This window comes from Parasteatoda tepidariorum, chromosome 7, assembly GCF_043381705.1.
Source record: "Parasteatoda tepidariorum isolate YZ-2023 chromosome 7, CAS_Ptep_4.0, whole genome shotgun sequence".
Taxonomy (NCBI): domain Eukaryota; kingdom Metazoa; phylum Arthropoda; class Arachnida; order Araneae; family Theridiidae; genus Parasteatoda; species Parasteatoda tepidariorum.
Window position 1 is genome coordinate 23,992,094 of NC_092210.1, and position 16,117 is coordinate 24,008,210.

A 16,117-nucleotide genomic window follows, 5' to 3' on the forward strand; every position below is an offset into this window, starting at 1 on the left:
ATTAAATTATATGTGTATCAAATCAAACTAAAATATTTATTGAAAAACAATACTTTTATGACTTTTATTATTTTTATGCTAGTGAGAACCAAAACAATATGGAAATGAATGAGGGAAAACTGAATCCTACCACGTGATTTCCCGGCCAATAAAAATGTATCGTTAAACGTTTAACGCAACCTTGTTGGAAGTCGCATAAAAGAAGTATAACTTCAACAAAATCTTAACATTTGATGTTAGCGAATTGTAACCGTTAGAGCTAATCTGATTCTAAATTATCAAGTTGTTTACAAAGTAGTCTAAGTCTAAAAATTTAGAAAATTGTGTCGAAACTAGTAGGATATTGATTACTTTCAGGAAGTTTAAAAATCGATTTAGTCAGATTTTCGAAAAAATAAATAAATAGTTAAGTACTAAAAATTAAAAAAAAAGTAACATCAAAATAATATTAGAAAATAAAAAGAACCCTTTGGTCGAATAATACTCTGTCGAGGTATCGGCACCACGATCATGCCTTGCAGTCGACTAGTCAGCCGTGAAAAATTTTGAAGTTGAAATGCTGCTTTTTCGTTGAAATAATCAAAATTAATTTTAAATAACTATAAATTTCTATAAGGTGGACGAACTTTATTGAAAAGATCTATTGCTTTTGATGGCTTGGTTTAGTTAATGGAAAATTGTTTTGGGTCGTCAAAATTGTAGTAAAACACGCCTGTTGCCAGCAATTTCCACTCTACTTTATGAATAACGCATACGAATAATGTGTTAAAATTAATTTGCCATACGCCTTTGGTACTTCTCTTTAATCGTACCATAAGGCTTTGGTGTCCCACCACATAATGCCATACGAATCCCATGGTTACCCAAGCTTATGGTGTCTTGCCATAGGAATGCCATACAAATTTCTATGGTAAACATAAGCATATGCTGTCTTGCCATATAAATGCCATACGAATTTCTCTGTCTACCATAAGATTAAGGTATTGCCAAATAAGTTTCTATAGTTGCCATAGCGTGTCTTTGGCGAATATTTTCCAAGGGAAATAAATAGTAATTAAGGTCCATAATCATTTATAAAAAACTAGTATATGTTAAATCCAGTATTTTTTTTCTTTTTTTTATTAAGCTGTAAACAATGTACTTTTTTTCCCTTTCATTCGAATACTCCTATTTATATGAGGTTCTGCTATAATTTGTCTGTTACATTAATATCTAAAACTTTGGTCCTTGCTCGATGTAGCTTTTGGAGTTCATTTTAGACCCCTTCCTTTGTACTCTCCGTATATCAAGTACTAATTTAATAACCTAGCTACTTTAAATAACCTACTTTGATGTTTATTACATTTAATTTTATGAAAAATTATGCCCCTTGCTCACCAACCCTCAAAACTGTTTTTTTTTTTTTTTTTTTTTTTTTTTTTTTTTTTTTTTTTTTNTTTTTTTTTTTTTTTTTACCGCATTCACCAGTCCCGCTTGCAGTGGGACGAAGTGCCAAGATAGTGGGAAATGAAACCAGATAGTTTATAAGTTGATATTCAATCATGTAAAAGGAAAAAAAAAAAACTCAAATTTACAATTCTAATTATAAAAATTAATTGCATTGTTCATCTTTCTGTTTATCTGCTATAGATCATGATTCTGCTTCCAATAGTTTGACTTAAATAAATTAAGCGGTGGGGGAAAAACTTAACAAATATTTTCTTAAATATTAAAATGATCTATACATTTCGTGAACTAAACTAGCTATGCTGGCTCATCTCAGTTTGCTTCTGTATATTATCCAAGCTTTTACTTCTTTTATATTTTAAATGTATCGGCTACTGCTTTCTATTGCTAAACGAGAGGTAGTACTTTGAGGAGAAAGTACACTTACGTAATTTTCAATATCATTTTAGACCAATTTACTATTGAAACCATGTGTTTGGCGCAGAATTTCCCTTTTGGACTTTGTGCCGTTAAATCCAACTTTCAATTTATTATTACAAAATGTTAACATCAATATATACAAGAACAGTAATCATCAATTTAACGTTACTCATATTAATTTACAAAAATATAAACATCAGCTTCCATAATTAAAGTAACTTCCCCAAACAATTAAATTATAGCTGATAGTTTGGCAGACCTTTTAACACACAACAAATCGTGATCAGATTGGCAAAATCAGCAGTAATATTGTTTTCAGATTATTAAAAATAAAATAAATAAATTGTCTGAAATTTTATAACACAACTTTTTGGAAAGTTTTGAACTTTTTCCTTTTGTAAAACGTAAATTTTTCAAAGTACACCAACAGTAATTTTTAAAATTATTCAGATTCTACCATACATAAATTTATTTTAGTGTAAAAGTTAAAAAAGTTTAGAATAACATAATAATTTGCGTTTTAATTCTACAACTTTAAATATCATTCGAGACAGAATGCCATTAGATTACTGCCTTTCATCAATTTAACTCAATTAATGAATTACATTCTAACTTGCAGTCAGAGGTCAAATATCTCAATATATAAGGGGCGGATATAAATGTACGTGATTCTCAAAAACATGCATAGAATTAAATCAGCCATGCGTGTCCCAATATCTAAAGTTTCAAAGGAAGTTACACTTTCCTATCAACCATTCTTTGACGAACCTGTTTATTTATTTATTTTCCCCCTCTATATGTAACATGTGATGTAAAAATAAAAAAAGTATATTATTCATTAGTTTGGTGAGGTAGGAAAAAAAAAAGATTCACTTTTAGTATACTATTTTCTTCCAACGAGAATATGCTTGGTGTCCTTCGAGTAACAGACAAGCGAATTCGGATTCTTAATGGCTAATAAAATTCAAAATTCTCAGGTAAGTTCATTCTTATGTTTAAAAAAAAGTATGTTCTAAAGCAGTGGTCACCAAACGTATGAAACTTCTGAGCTACCATACCTTTTCTAATTCTTGATGTGAACTACTTGAACTGCTAATTTCTTAAAAAAATTCTTTCTTTTGGTTTGCCTATAAGCTTACATTTTTAGTAAATATGAAATTCAGATAACGCAAACGAAAATGTTCCCGCGATCTACGATTCGGCGATCACAATTTTAAGCGAAGCATCTTAGTCGGATAGGATGCAATTCCAAGATCATGAAAAACCTATATTCTAACATATTTTCTTTGATGCGTAACAAAGACCCGCAGTGGCTCAGGAGTTTTCTCTCCCAAATAGTCTACCCATGCATGAATCACAGCGGTGGCTGGTTGAATTCTACTCCCGGCTCGCACCGACCACAGTGCTGACGTAAAATATCCACAATGGTAGACGGAACATGAGTTAGAATACCTTGCTTAACTAAAATTATTAAACATAATTATATATATATATATATATATATATATAGCACAAAAATAAATACTAAAAGAATAAAAAGAAAAAAATTAAGAAATATTAATAAGTTTTATTTACTACCAATAAACTGCAATAGAAGTCATAAAATAAGTTCGAAATACAGAGAAAACAAGGAAAAAATTACAGAATAATAAAAAGAGAAGATGAAAATTATTAAAACAAAATAAAATGAAATTACATTAAGAAAATTTAATAAAAATCCGAAAAAAGATATAATCATTAGCTCAATAATATCATCAATACAATAGAGTGAGGAGCACTAAAAAGAATGTTATGGCTTTGGCTATATTGATACAATTTTAGAAAGCACTTCTTTTTGCGGATATAATCGTGTGATCTTTTTTTTTAGAATTTTTATTAATTCTTTTTAAAAAAAATTTACGTTATTTTATTTTAATAATTTTTTTTTCTCTTTTCATTATTCTGTGATTTTTTCTATATTTTTCCTACATTTTGAACTCTATGTTTTTTCGATCGTTTTGAACTGTAACATTGTGCACCTTCGCTTCACCCTGAATAAGATGCTAAATTGAACCATATTATCATTGTTCGTTATCTTGGTCGCACGCTAAAATGGTTGAACTTTAATGGAAACTTGATTTCCTTTAACACTTTATTATGGTTACACATATTTGCACCATATAATGGTTCAAATTACTGAGATTATGGTTGAAAGTTGGACCGATTGTTCTAAGAGTTTCATGAAATCAAGAATTAAGATGCAGAACTTTAACTTTTTAGTTAAGGATGATATTTCTGAATTCCGGCTATTCGTATGAAAGTATTTTATATTGTCATGTTAAAATGATGTTTAAGAAGTTTGAAATCTGTCTTCACATTTCACTCAATGTTGGTAGAAAGCTTATTAGAAAACTTGAAAAAAATTAAAACAAAGAAATTGCTCGTTCGAGAATTTTATTGAGCTTGCATGCACCTGTTGTGTTTTCCTGTTTTTTTTTGTAGATTTTAATAATCAGGGCCTATATTGTACCAGATTCCGTTTTTCGTCATTAGAAAATTAACGATAGTCTAAAAATGTTGATATTTTATTATAAACTTGTTTGAAGAGAAAATAAAAGGCAGATTTAAATAAAGAAATACGCCCTACTTAAATGAACACACCGGACAAAAAATTAGTAACCCTTATGAGAATTTATGAAAAACATTAATTAGTAATGTGTAACACCGCCTCTGGATTTGATAACTGCCAGGATTTTGTTACAAAATGAGTCTACAAGATTTTGCAGGTACGTCGAATCCAGTTTAAGCCACTCGCTGAGGATTTGATCGCGCAAATCTACCAAATTGAGACGAAGCTGATTTCGGCGTTTCACCCGTTGTTGCAACATGTCCCTCAAAATTTCAATGGGGTTCAAGTCAGGTGATTTGCAGGCCATTCGAGATGTAATTGAGTGTCTGTATGTTCATAAAACCAGTCACATATTTTCCAGCCCTATGAATTTTGCTGTTTTCATCTTGAAAAATAGGGGTATGGACGGCATACTCTTCATGAAGATGTTGACTGGAAGATAACACCTGATCATCCACAATGTTCAAATAAACATGTTGGTTCATGTTAGTGGCCACCTTAGTGAGGGGCCCAATCCATAATAAGAAAAACACCCCCAAAACATGACAGACCCATCTCCGGCTTGAACCTGACCTTGCACGCAGTCAGGATGAAATACTTTATCTGGTCTTCGGTGCACTCGACGACGTGCGTTATTTAAATAAAGGCAAAAACGTGATTCGTCAGACCATATTACATTCCGCCAGTCAGCAACTGTCCACGTTGAGTGACAATAAATAAAATATTGTGGGTAACTTACGAAAATCGAGCTTGATAGTTTCGGTTATGTTAATTTTAAATAAAGTTTATTTTGAAATTGGTTGCAAGAATTTCTTATTAAATTTTAAAGAGAGAAAATGAAAAGTCGATGGTTTTCGAATAACAATAAAAAATCAAAATGAACCCCAGACTTTTTATCTGCTTTTTCTTTAAATTGCATGCAAATAAAGTTATAGGTTAATAGTTTATAAGTTACATGTAATATTTTATTTATTGCTTTTTTGAAGGCCAATTGAAATAGGTTTTGTAAAATTTTGAAAATTATTTCAATTTATAAATTTTTTTGAGTGTTTTAAGATTTATAAGTCTTTAAAAATAATTGCACCTTATTTTTACCCCAGAAACGTGTTTTAAAAGCACAACTGCAAAAAACAATAAACACGTGGTTTCAAATAATTCTAGGGATGCTAATTCGGTGACGTAGCACCGATCAACATACCATTGAAGTTGATGACTGAACTTGCAAAAAATAATTTAACATTAAAGAACGTGTTATAAAATCTTAAACAGAATTTTACAGTTTTATTTATAACAATGGCTAATGTCAAGCTAATGCTAAAAAAATAATTTTCAAGCATTTTTCCGGAACGAAATTATTAATATTTTTAAACGTATTTGATGTCCAAATTTCAGAGCCCAGCGTCAACGGTTCTGGAGTCACAAGGGATTCAAAATAGCGTTTTGCAACAAAGATAGACAAAATACTGAAAAATATGCATATCAGGAAGATTTCGCAAATTTACTTTACATTCCATATGCTCCAGTACGTAGGATTCGAAGCAACTGCGCATGTTCGTGTCAATTTCAAAGCGTGTGTTGGTCAGCAAATTTCAGCATTTTATTGAATAGACAAATTTTTTATTTATTTTGCATAAGTATACATTAAATATTCAATAATACATTAAAAATCAGCGTAATATATCTTTTCTGAAATAAAATTATTTAGTATACAAAATTTACACTAAATTCTAAATCAGTTATTCTTGTGTGAGTACTTAACAAATTGGTCGTAAAGCCCACTTTAATTTTTAAAGAGTATTTGAATTTTTCCAAAAACAGTTTTATAGGTGCTGACTTTCACGACTCGGAATTGCAGACTTGACAAAAACTTCTTTCCCTCTCGCAATAAAATAAAATAAATAAATGAAACAGCTATATTATTATTATTATTTATAGATTAATTGCATAAAATTTGATTTGTTACCTTAAATTATCTATAAAATGAAGTTAGGTGCTAATTTAATCCCTTCATATGATTGAAAAGATGTTTTTACTCTTTTTAGGCCAATGAAGGGGAACCATACACAGGAAAGAAGAAATCGTATTTAGAACAGCTTTTGAGCTTTGTTGAATTTAAAGAAAGTATTTGTTACGTACGTCAAAACTTTATTTATTTTAATATGCATATTTAAATGATTTGTTAGACGAAATAATACTTTTAATTCCTTCGAAACTTAGTTTTATTCAGATTAATTTTGTTTGAATGAAATCATGATGAATCATTAGGGAAATTCTTAATAAGACTAAATTAATTTGCTAGGTTTATTAAAAAAAATGAACAGATTCAAAATATTAACATTAAATGAGATATGGAAAAAAGATACGAATTTCATAGCATAAAACTTTGATTTCTCTATTTTATTTTATGTTATTTTTATTTTATTATATTATTTTTTGTTCATAAAATTGTTAAATATTAAGCAAAGTACTAACGAAGAAGAAACTAAATAAATAAAAAAAGAAGTAAAGGGAAAAAAAAACACCTCAGCTGTGAGAGTTATAGTTATATCCGCGGGCTACTTATGCTTGAAAAATTATTTAGTGTTGCCATTAGAAATGCCATATGATAAAATAAAATTTAAATTAAGCAAACGACTTTTCTCATTGGGGTTTTTTTCAAACGATATTTTTCGCCCATTTTATTTTTCCTTTAATTAATTGAAACATTTACATCGTCTGATTTTAATTTTCATCTAAAGTGATTGTTCTTTTATAAGCAAGCATGCCGTTACTTTTGTTTCATCGTTTCGAGTATTTACAGTGACTTTAAACATCTGGAGTCGCATGTAATGACTGGTTGGTAAGATTTTAACTTTTCAAGCAACTGCAAACCCATTTTTTTAAAAATAAATTAAATAATAAATGAAGACAGAAAATAGTTGCTAGAATTAAATGAATATTTCTGCAGGATAACGTAACAATCCATTAAGGAAAAAGTACTAGGGAAAGATTTGACGATATTTACTCATATCATAGTTTTGAAACGTTTTAACCATAGACCTGATCCAATCGCTATAAATATTTGCGTAAAACAGTTTGTATGACAAATTATTGCCATGAGTGTCGAAAAACGAGCGAAGTCGATTTGAAAGAGAACAATTAACACGCTCTTGTAGTATTGAACCAAATCTCTAGAGCAATTGGAAAATTATGAAAATCTTAGTTATGCCATATGCTCAGAATAATTCACAAAATTCCAACTCTTTTTTTTACTGGTCAGTTTTTTTATTAGTTTCAAGTTAAAAAGAATATTTTTTTAAAAATTAACCAGTTAGTATATTTTGTAGGTTTTAATTGAAGTCCACATTAAATTAAAATAAATTTTTTTCTTCTGTTTTTGCTCTATTGATGTAAATAGTCGTTTCAATCAATTATGACTAAAATAAAATGAGTTCTTTTATTCTATAATTTTCATCAATATTAAATTAACTAAAATTTCCTGAGTCTTGTAACATTTATCAAATTGAAATATTGCATAAAAATTTATTTTTGTGATCTTCCTTTAAATAAATCTGAGCTTTCTTATTTTTGTAGATTTATTACTAAAATTATAATTTTCGTTATTTATTGAAAGTCTTGCTTTATTTATTTAATATTATTGTTAGTGTTCTCATTAAATACCCCTTCAGAGTCTTTTGTTGCATTGTTTTTGTTTTTGCTAGTTTATTTCGAACCTAGTTCATATCGACAATAATTTTTAAGCATTTTTGACGATTTCCAGTAATTTATTGTATGATTTAAAATTCGAATAAAGTTTTCATCTACTAATTTTTTAGATTATTTGCCGAATTTCAGAAATAAAAAAGGATATACATGCCGATATTGAAATTGGTTACTCTGTTCGTGAATGTGATTCACTGCTTGAGGAGCAAGACAATTTAGAATTGAGATGTACTGTAAGTAATTCTGTATTGTAATCATAAAAATTATAGTATAATGTATTGAGCAAAAATCTTTATTTTAAAAGCCAGAAACACGCAGAATAGACCATATCATATAAAAAAAAATGTAATTATAATTTGATTTATTTTTTTTATTGGTGTTAAATTGTCAAGTTTCTCTAGAAATACATATCTAATCAAAAATCTGAGTATACACTTGCAAGATATTTTCATGATCATTAGATAAGCTTTTTCAAAATGATAAACTAGTATATTTTTAATTATAAACTAATTATGAACTATTATATTTTTAATGATAAACTAGTTTACACATTTCCGGAGCTGTCTCCATTTTAAACAAATTGTATCCCATTTTCATTTTGCTATTACATCGCCATCTACTGATTAAAATGCAATAATGCAGGCCTAATTATGAAATTTATTTCTAGAGAATCTGATTTCGTTATAAAAATGGTCGTACAACTTATTTAAGATTTTGAATTTATTATTCGCCTCATCGCCAAGAAGGTGAAGTAGGGGGATTTAGTTGTTTGAAAATATTTCGCCTATATAGATTTAGTTTTACAATTCAATGCACATTTTTCGAGACATTTGTTTCTATACCTTTTGGACAGCATGAATATTTTTAGAATTCTTGACAAAAGTTAAGTTAAAAAAATATGCTTAGCGGGTAGCAAAAACGTATTTAAGCAGGGAAAAAATAAAAATGCTAACAAAGTATATCGAATTACTAGTGAGGAAGGAGAAATTAGAACGACTAAATCAGTTTATTTGCCTAAAAAAAGCTTGAAGTTTCTCTAAAAAACAGTTTTCAAATCCTCTCAGTTTCCTAAGACAATCAAACAGGTTCGGTTGATTTAATTTGTCTTTGTAGTGATTCTTTATATTTTGATATCGCTATTTACTTAATTAAATATTAATCAGTCACTTTTAATGTAAGTATCTTTCTTACTCTGTTTTTGATAAAGATTCTTAAACAATATATTAGGGCAGTCATAACCGTGCAGTTTGTTTGTTGATGCTGTAATATAATCGATGACTAAACCATTATTAAATTATAACTAAGCATTAAATTATTGAATTATATATAATTATTAGAAAAATTAATAGAAATTCCGATGCTTATAAATTATCTAAGAACACGTATTCTAATTCAAACTTTTAAAAAATTTCACAAATACTTAATGCAAATTTTTAAAAATTACTTAAGAAATTGTTGTAAAATTTTATTTTATAGAGCGTTCGTACTTATGTATATGAGTCTATATGCACTGTAAAAAAATTCCAGATCAAATTTCACAGTAAAATTTTATACAGTAATTTTTACTATACCGTTTATTTAATTACAATGATTCAACGATTTTACAGTAAATATTATGGAAATTACGGTACATCAGGTTTTTTGTTCTGTAAAACTTAACGGTAAAAAAGACAACCACCCTGAGTGTCTGTCCCTGAGTGTGATTCGATATGGAATTTTAACATTGTGGTGAGCTTAGATACAGTGTTTCCCAAACTTATGACTTTCGTGTACCCTTTCTAAATTTTTCGTAACGCTGTGTACCCCTAATAAAAATATTAATGCATTTTTTACTATAAAAAATTGCACAAAAGTTACAAATCACAACTGGCTGTTGACACCACTAATTATTAACTGTCAACTTTGCAAAAAATAGCAGATAGAAAAACACGTAATCGTAAATTTTCATGGCTAGCTTTGTTTTTAAATAAAAATTCTTGAAATTTTCGTTTGTTGCAAGATATTTCGCATAAGAACACGTACCCCTGCTAAACTGTTCAAGTACCCCTGCGGGTACGCGTACCACACTTTGGGAAACACTGGCTTAGAATAAAACATGTCCTGAGAGAAGCAGTTTAGTTAATTGAATCATGCTTAATAAGTTCAATGTTTGCTTTCATTTATTTTAATCATCAATGCACGTCAAAGTTAACCAATTCTTAATTACTCTATTATTACCTTATTGATTTCGTGTGAACTAATTAAAATAAATAAGTTATTAGCCAATAACGTTTTTTAAGATTACTAATCAGAATTTAAAGTTTGGTTATGAAATGGTATGTATCATGAGACACTGAGAAAAAAGTATGGTAAAAAATACCAGAATATGGTAAAGTTTACCGTGGTTCTAACTCTATCGGAACACGAAAAAGCTCGGTAATTTTTACCGAAGAGCTTTGATAATGATTTCGATCAAATTAACTATAAAATATACTTTTATAAAGTGTTATAAAATTTGGCAAATGTGGTAAAATTTGGTAATTTTTATAATTATGCCTTGGAGCTTTGGCATAAAAACGGTTTATTCGCTTTACTTTTCAATTTTGTATATTTTACTAAATATGTGTTAATAAGAATTATAATTTTGAAAACCAACTATTTCGGTAAATGGTTACCATATGAGCTGCAAAATACCAAATGAATGGTTTGAATAACGTATATTCAGGTTTTTTAAACCAGAATTATGTATATTTTTTACCAGAAATGTCACTACCCTACAGTACCTTAATTTTACAAGATTTTCAAATTTGTAACTCTTCTTTAAAGGGACATAATATAAAATTTAAAAAAACGCTATTTTCAGGATATTTACAGTAAATTTTCAGAGCTGAGGCAGCAAGCAGAGGAAGCTATCAACGATAAAAACTTTCTGGTGAAGCAATTTGTAGATTACGGCAAAACATTAGAACAATCTTGTTGCTCCCTGGCGTCGACCCTTATCAGCAGAAGAGAAGTAATATTCCATTCAGCGAAATTTCACACGTTTCTGTATGAAGTAAGTTTTGTGTAGATATCTCTATATATCATGAAAAATTAATTGCCATCTTGTGCATTCTTATTGGGCAGAAAAATCATTCCCAATAATACTTGTAAAAAAATTCCAAAAATCTTAGATTGTCTTTAACATAAAACTAATAAAAAGCTATATCTGTTAAAGAATTATTTAACCCTTACTTGTATGTATTTCTAATGACACTCGGACAATCCAAGCTCGACAGCCTTCGGCCTTTTTGTGAATTTAATCAAGAAGGTGCGCCTTTCGTTTAACAAGAGAGCACCGTAAGGGTGAAAGTACGTTTTTGTTCCGAACTCCACGGTTAGATGGCAGCAGCACTCATTCGTGAGGTTACTTCCTCCATTTAGACATAGATCTGAAGGGGAAGGGAAATTTTCTCCAGATCGCTGTACCAATGGTACTGCTCAGCTACCGACTACAAGACTTTAGATACCTCAGATTTTACGAGCAAAGTATATTTCATGTACTTGGTAGCCTTTACTTTGCAATATTTAACAGTTTCATTTATTTGTCATCCTTTCTTAATATTATTCTATGCCATAGCTAATTTTCTTTTGACTTTCATTGTTATTCAAAAGTAAAGGCTTAAATATAATGTATATTGTTTCTTAAATATAAGGAAAACGTATAATATTACTTTTTGACATTTTTTGATGACGTTATTTAGTTACCGTTTCAGAATTATTAAAAGGTAAATAAGTTATGATTATTTTTAAATAATTTTTTTGAGAATACATTTTCAGTGAAAAGGTGTTCAGTCAACATATATTACTAAATTATGGATTACAAAAATAAGAATTACAAAATAACCATTCGAAATTCAAATAAATTGGAAGGTAAACGCTTTATCCCCTGAGCTATCCCGACTCCTTATAAGCACCGTTGAACAAACAACGACTACTAATGTTCAACTCTGTAATCTTTTAATTTTGAACCTAATCCAGAAGACAAAGGAACTCCTGGATCAAGCATTGGGAGAAATTTGCCTTCGTGAAGGACCTTTTGATGAAACTAAACCGCATTTGTGTTACCTAGTGAGGAAAACCACGAAAACCTCTCATGGTTAGCCCGACGGCAAGGGGACTCTATCCTATCATTCGTCGACCACTGAGGATATTTTACGTCAGCACTGTGCACTGTCGTGTATGGAAAATATAGCCGCAATTTGGAAAATATGGTGCCAATGGTTTAGTTAGGAAGAGATCGAAAACTTTTATTCCTCAATGTTAACTTGAAGTTTTGCGTATTGCACCGTATCTCGAAAGCTGTTTTTGTGAATCGAAATTATTTTGCACACACTTATAAAATTCATTTATCTAACGATGATTCTACGGAGAAAAATAATTTTAATAATCATTTATTAATTTATTAAATTATAGTCGCACAGTATAAAAAAATTTTATGTAAATTCAACTAATTCAATTTTAAACGGCAAAATACAGAATTTATCTGAAATTGATTAAATCGTTTTTGAGTCAGCAAATTTTAAAAAAGTATTATGTTATTTGAAATTTAAAAAATTGATTTTTTAAAATCGATTTTTGTTTGTAATATTGCATTTAACACGGCTTTATAAGCTTACAGTTTTAAAATGATTGTCATGATCATGGGCTCAAAATTTGGGTCTCACGGACTCCCTCTTGATCTTTGACCATGTCTTGATCATAAGGACTTGATAACTTTTTCATTAAAGTACGTAAAACATGACCAACAAGTGCATTATTTGAAGTGTCTTTCTTCCATTTTTAGAAAATTAAGAAAAGTTGCTCATTTTTCTCGGTCAAAGCTTTTTCTAAAGCATTTAGATCCTGTTCCCATCAGATATGGAAATTTGAGTGTTTTGATTCATTTACCTTCTAGTAGTTAACTCAATATACCCGTTTCGAAGCTACGCTGTCAAAAATTCTGAGTCAAATTACGGTAAAAAATACTGGCACCCTGAGTGCTGGATTCCACTTTTACCACGAAATCTTAAGTACCGAAAAATCTGATATATCATAATTTTAACTGTATTATTTACTGTATATTCATTGACTCACTGTAATTAATTAAATATTACTGGAAAAATTACGGTATGAACTTTTACAATAAAAATGGATTATACAGATGCTGCAATCTAAGTGCCAATACTTTTTACCGTAAATTCCACTTTTACCGTAAAGTTTTACGCAACAAAGAAAAATCTGATATAACATAATTTTTACAGTTATATTCATTGTATGTTTATTGAATTACTGTAATTAAATACTGTACGAATTACGGTATAAAATTTTACGTAAAAATGGATTTTACAGAATCTTTACTGTAGGTGCGAGTACCTTTTCACCGTAAAATCCACTTTTAGGGTAAAGTTTCACAGAACAAAAAAATCTGACATAACATAATTTTTACAGTTATATTTACTGTAAAATAACTGAATCACTGTAATTAAATAAATATTTCCGTAAAAAGTACAGTACTAAGATTTACGGAATTTTACGGAGTCATTGGTGTTTTTCACAGTGCAGTTTGAGATATTTTTCACAATTTTTATTTCTTTAATTACAGTAAAATATTCACTATGTTTATCAGTTTGTAAGGGAAGGTGCTTAGTCTTCCTGCAGTATGCGAATAAATACAAAGTAAATTGACGACACATTTAATATCTACAGTTATTTACACATAAATATATAGTTATAAGCATGATTGATCCCGGTTATTAAATACATTATTAATGAGGAAAAATATTTACATCCATTATTTCTTTAATACCCAAATATATAGAACGTCAGGATTATAATTAAAATTGTGTTGTCCTAGCAACGAGCTGTTTTCCTTTATGAGGGGCATTCAAATGAAACCCGGTCACTAGTGCAAAGTAATGGTAACGATTTTATTAAATCAGAAATGCAGTTATACACAGTGTACATACTCAAAAATAGTCGCCAAAACTGTTGTCACATTTATCCCATTGCGACACTAGCCGGTCGATTCCATCTCTGAAAAAGATAGTAGGCTGCTGTCGGATCCAGGCCTGGACCCAGTCACACACGTCGTCGTCCGATGTGAATCGATGTCCGCGAATAGCTTGTTTTAGAGGTCCAAAACATAAAAGTCACACGGTGAAAGGTTTGGACTGTATGCAGTGGCGTGCCAACTTTTTTTTGACTGGGGGGGGCGAGCCAATGCAAAGTCATAAGCTTTGCTTGATTTAATATTTTAAAGTTAGTTGTATTATTTAAATATTGTAATTTGTCTAATTGCAATTATATAAACTATTTCCGTTGTTTATGACGACGATGATTTAACTATTACATCCACACCAATTTAGTTAACAAAAAATGATTTATCAATCCGAAGCTAATTAAAAAGAAAAAAAGTATATTAAAATGTAAAAAATTTAATTAATGAATTTTATAATTTTACTCCTTTAAACTTGTTAATGCTGAGCAATACATTTTGTCGATACATTTTAATCAAAATGACATAGAATGGTTTTTCGCTCCTCAAAAACATATTGAATTAAAAATAACTTGTTATTTAAATTTTGATTCTAGCATAGATTTGAATTTAATCATGAATATAAATTTTCAGTTTACAAAAAAATGGAAAATTAACTTTATCATAATTTTGATGATAAGCACAAGGTATAAAAACATTAAAATAAATGAAGGAGTAAAAGAGATTGATTTCTAAAATTAAATCTTATTTTAAAATGACTTTGAATTTTAACAAGTCTTCTGATTTTTCTGGTTAATTCCAAGGTAACGCTTAAAATGTATACAAAGAAAAAAAAATACAATTTTAAACATATAAATATGCAGTAATTTAATGAAGTAGAATTAACTTTATCATATTAAGTTTTCATGATAAAGGACTAGGGATGAAAAAATTAAAACAAATGAAGGAATTAATTTCCAGCTCGCCATATTTAAATATGTTTCTTATCTACAGAAGTATAATCTAAACACATTATAAAGTTATAACCAAAAATTTTATTGTATATTAGAGGCTACGTGCTTTTTTAACTTAAAAATGCAATGTTATTTTTTGAATTATAGCTATTCGAAACAAAATTGTCGAGCGAAAAAGACTAATGGAAATTTAAAAGAATCTTTCAAAAAACCAAATGATATTGGGAAATTATGTTATATACTTTTAAAATATTTAAAAATTTTCAAGTATAAATTGAATGAAATATATTTAAAGAATTTAAAATGTTCTAACAAAATATAGAGAAAACAATTAACAAAAATATCATTAACATAAGCGTAAAAGCAAAAATCCGATAAAAATGAAATCTAAAAAAATTATTACAACTAAACAAAGACTAAATCTGAAAAATTTGCTGTACTTATTAAAAATTTGTTGTATTATATAACATAGTTTTTATTCAGACTTATTATTTTATTAATGAGAATAAAGAGTTACTGGTCACAAAATTGATCACAAAAATTCCCATTTAGCTTAAAAATTTTTGAAAAATAACAAGGACAGAGGAATAGAAATTATTATAGAGAAAATAAAAATCCGAAAAAAAATTATTTTTAAAAATAACTGACAAACAATCAAAGTAAACTACGAAGTTTGAAAATTAAAATGTTCGGAAAAAGCATTTCAATAATACATGACTAAATATAGAAAGTAAATAATGTCAGACAAAAATCGTAATTACTGAGCCAGGTATACCTGCAAAAAATGCATTAAACTATGTCTGACGCACAAAAAAAAGGAATAAATTAAAAGATTACTGATCATCACTGAACAACCTTAGAATGGTCAGCCCTGTGTATAACAAAAATATTCAAATCGCAAACATAAGAAGGCTCTAACTGCNCATCAATGTTCGACACGATCCTCCTGTAAACATTGTCCTTTATAAATCCCCAAAGAAAATTGTCCAGCTG